Raw genomic sequence first — 3,633 nt, 5'->3', positions numbered from 1 at the left:
GAAAGTCAACCCGACGGTTTAAGAAATGCGCTTCACTCCGCCGACCTTTGTTTTTAATATTTCTGCCAGCATTGATTTATTTAAATGGATTCCAGAAATAGAAGCCCACAGTTTTACCACAGCTTTTGAGGCTGTGTGAATCCACTCAGGCTGAGGTGCTGAGTGTCTTTCTCATGACAGGTTTGCCAAGAACACAGAGGCAAAAGTCTGAGATTTCAGGGTTGCCAACCTCCAGGCGGCAGCTGGAGATTTCCTGCTATTACAATCGCTCTCCAGATGGCCAAGATCAGTTCCCCTGGAGAAAATGGCTGCTTTGGAGGAGGGACTCTGTAGCATTATACCCTCCCATTTTTGAAACCCACCCTCCCCAGGCTCAACCCCAGAATTGCCAGGTATTTCCCAACCCAGAGCTGGCAACTTTAAGATGTTGCCCCAAAATCACTGCCAACAGAGCCCCGCTCCCCTGCCAGGGCCAAGCAAGGGGAGTTCCCTGCCCATTGCAATAGGAGCTACCACTGGAAGTGGACTTCCTGAGCCCAAGCTGGAGAAGACAGAAGAAAAAGAAGAAGAGGAGGAGGAGGAGATTGGATTTATACCCCACCCTTCACTCAGAGTCTCAGAGCAGCTTACAAACTCCTTTCCCTTCCCCTCCCCACAACAGACACCCTGTGAGGTAGGTAGGGCTGAGAGAACTCTGACACAAACTGCTCTTTTTCAAGAACAGCTCTGACAGAACTATGGCTTGCCCAAGGTCATCCAGCAGCTGCAAGTGGAGGAGTGGGGAATCAAACTTGGTTTCCCAGATTAGAGTCCACGCACTTAACCGCTACACCAAACTGACTATCAGTGGTGACCACTGAGCCAGCTGCCCAAGTTTCAGACACTGCGGGCTCAAGAGGCTGCTGAGTGGAAGGTCCAAGCCCCAAATGATCCAAGTGCAAGAGCCAAATGATCCAGGTACAAGTGGCTGTCAGAACCCTGCCTACCCTAACAAACAAGAAGTTTCTTAAATGTTATCAACCTGCCCAAACTACTTATTTGTTGAAATATTTATATCCCACTTTTCCCTGTGACTCAAGGCAGCTTACAAATCATACTAAAAAGCATACTGAGGGTTTGCAAAAAAATTAATCATTTTTCCCGTCTCCATTGTAGCCTATGGAGACCATTATACTCAATAGACCCCATAGGCTATAATGGAGACTCAATCTTGGGGTATCTGGGGCTCCGGGGGGGGGTCTTTTTTAGATAGAAGCACCAAATTTGCAGTATAGTTACTGGTGCCTCTCCTCAACCTCTCCCCCAAGTTTCAAAAAGATTGGACCAGGGAGTCCAATTCTATGGGCCCCAGAAAGAGGTGCCTCATCCTCCATTGTTTCCAATGAAGGGGGGGAAATGTCTTGTGTGCAAAAGCTCACAGCCTCTGAGCTGCCTGTTAAAATTTTGTGTGCCAGGATCCCCTAGTGCAGCTTAGAGGGAACTGTGATGGCAGGCTGCACTTTTTCTTCTCCCCCCGTCAGGGTGCTTGCTGCCAGGAATGATCAGGGGCCCCTCCAGCATGGGGCCCAGAACTAATTTACTCAATTCCTTTATTCAATTCATTTATACCCCCCCATTCTCCCCAATGGGGACCCAAAGCAGCTCACCGCAATCTTCTCTCCTCCATTTTAGCCTCACAACAACCCTGTGAGGTAGGTTGGGCTGAGAGAGTGTGACTGGCCCAAGGTCACCCAGTGAGCTTCCACGGCATGAGTGAGGATTATAACCTGGTCTCCCAGATACCAGTTTGATGCTCATAATCACTACACCACACCGGCTAAGATTGCCCCTGCAAGAATAAACAGGATTCAGAATGGTCAAAGCACTGGTCTTTCATTTATTTCCAGGACTGTGATGGTTGGGATTTGAATGTGGAAGGAGAGCTTCCATTCATGTCCATATTGATTCAATTCATGTTCATATTTCACTTCCACTCTGCATTCCCTGCAGCTCCACCAACGGAACAGCTGTGACTCCTGTTTCGTTGCTTTCTCAAGGCAGATCCTGCATAGTCTCAATTATTGTAGCCAAATTCTCAATTCATTTGTTATCTCTAGGTTCAGTAAAGCTACTCAGATCTATCTTCCTCTCATAAGAACATAAGAGATGCCAATGTTGGATCAGGCCAAAGGCCCATCCAGTCCAACACTCTGTATCACACAGTGGCCAGAAATACCAGGTGCCATCAGGAGGTCCACCAGTGGGGCCAGGACATTAGAAGCCCTCCCACTGTTGACCCCCCCCCAAGCACCAAGAAGACAGAGCATCACTTGCCCCAGAGCCCCTATCTATACCTTGTGGCTAATAGCCACTGATGGACCTCTGCTCCATATGCTTATCTAATTCCCTTTTGAAGAACACTCTCAGTGTTCTTACCATACTTACTGGAACCAGTGTGATGTATCTCTCAGGACTTCTGGGTTTTTCCTTTGTTTATCTGCAGTTTTCTCTTCCTCCCACATCTAACCTTCCCTACCACTTCCCAGGGACTCTCTTTGGCATCCGATGGTCTTGATGGGTAAGGTTCTGAGTTCAAGACTATCTATGATCTGCCCAATCCTGACACTTCGGGAATATTTGGATGGGGCTGTGGCTCAATGGTTAAAGCATCTGCTTCACCTGCAGATGGTCCCAGCTTCAGTCCCTGCCATCTCCAATGAAAAGAAAGGTTTGTCTTGGGATAGAAGCCCTGGAGAATCCTGCCAGTCAGAGCAGACAGGTGGGCCAATGGTCTGAGTTGGTATATGCCGTGTCCATAAGATCTTCTCCCTCTCACCTGTTCAGGAAACTAGCCAGCAAGGAGACAGCAAAACTGAAGAAAAGCAAAAGGCAAAAGCTCATTCAGCATCTCCCACCCAAATACTAACCAAGGCCGACCCTGCTTACCTTCTGAGATCATAAGAACATAAGAGAAGCCAGTGTTGGATCAGGCCACTGGCCCATCCAGTCCAACACCTTGTCACACAGTGGCCAAAAACACCAGGTGCCATCAGGAGGTCCAGCAGTGGGGCCAGGACACTAGAAGCCCTCCCACTGTTGCCCTCCGCACGAAGCACCAAGAAGACAGAGCATCACTTGCCCCAGACCGAGAGTTCCTATCTATACCTTGTGGCTAATAGCCACTGATGGACCTCTGCTCCATATGCTTATCTAATTCCCTCTTGAAGCTGTCCATGCTTCATCTCTGACAAAATCAGGCCAACCTGGGCCAGCCAGCCGGGGCCAGCCAGCCGGGGCCAGCCAGCCAGGGCCAGCCAGCCAGGGCCAGCAAGCCGGGGCGTGCCACTGGAATCCAGCTCTTCTACGGTAGACCCTCTAAAACTATGGGCGATTCTGCATTGGCTTTTCCCTCCGTCATTTTACTGAACTCACAATGGAACGGAAATTCCCCTCTGCATCGCATGCTGCTGTCAGGAGGAGAGCAGTCTTCACCCCCTCCTGCCTCTCCCTCCCTCCAGCCAAGGGGAGGAGGACCCAGGCCGTCACAACCCTGTGAGAATGGGGGTACCGACAGCAGCCAGAGACGTCCATCCTGAGGGATGGGCATGGGCACAGGGCTTGAGCCCCGGGCAGGACCTCTGGGGGTTCCCACGT

Source organism: Gekko japonicus, unplaced genomic scaffold (assembly GCF_001447785.1).
Source record: "Gekko japonicus isolate JY-2015 unplaced genomic scaffold, Gekko_japonicus_V1.1 scaffold614, whole genome shotgun sequence".
In the NCBI taxonomy this organism is placed as follows: domain Eukaryota; kingdom Metazoa; phylum Chordata; class Lepidosauria; order Squamata; family Gekkonidae; genus Gekko; species Gekko japonicus.
This window is presented reverse-complemented; position numbering follows the sequence as displayed.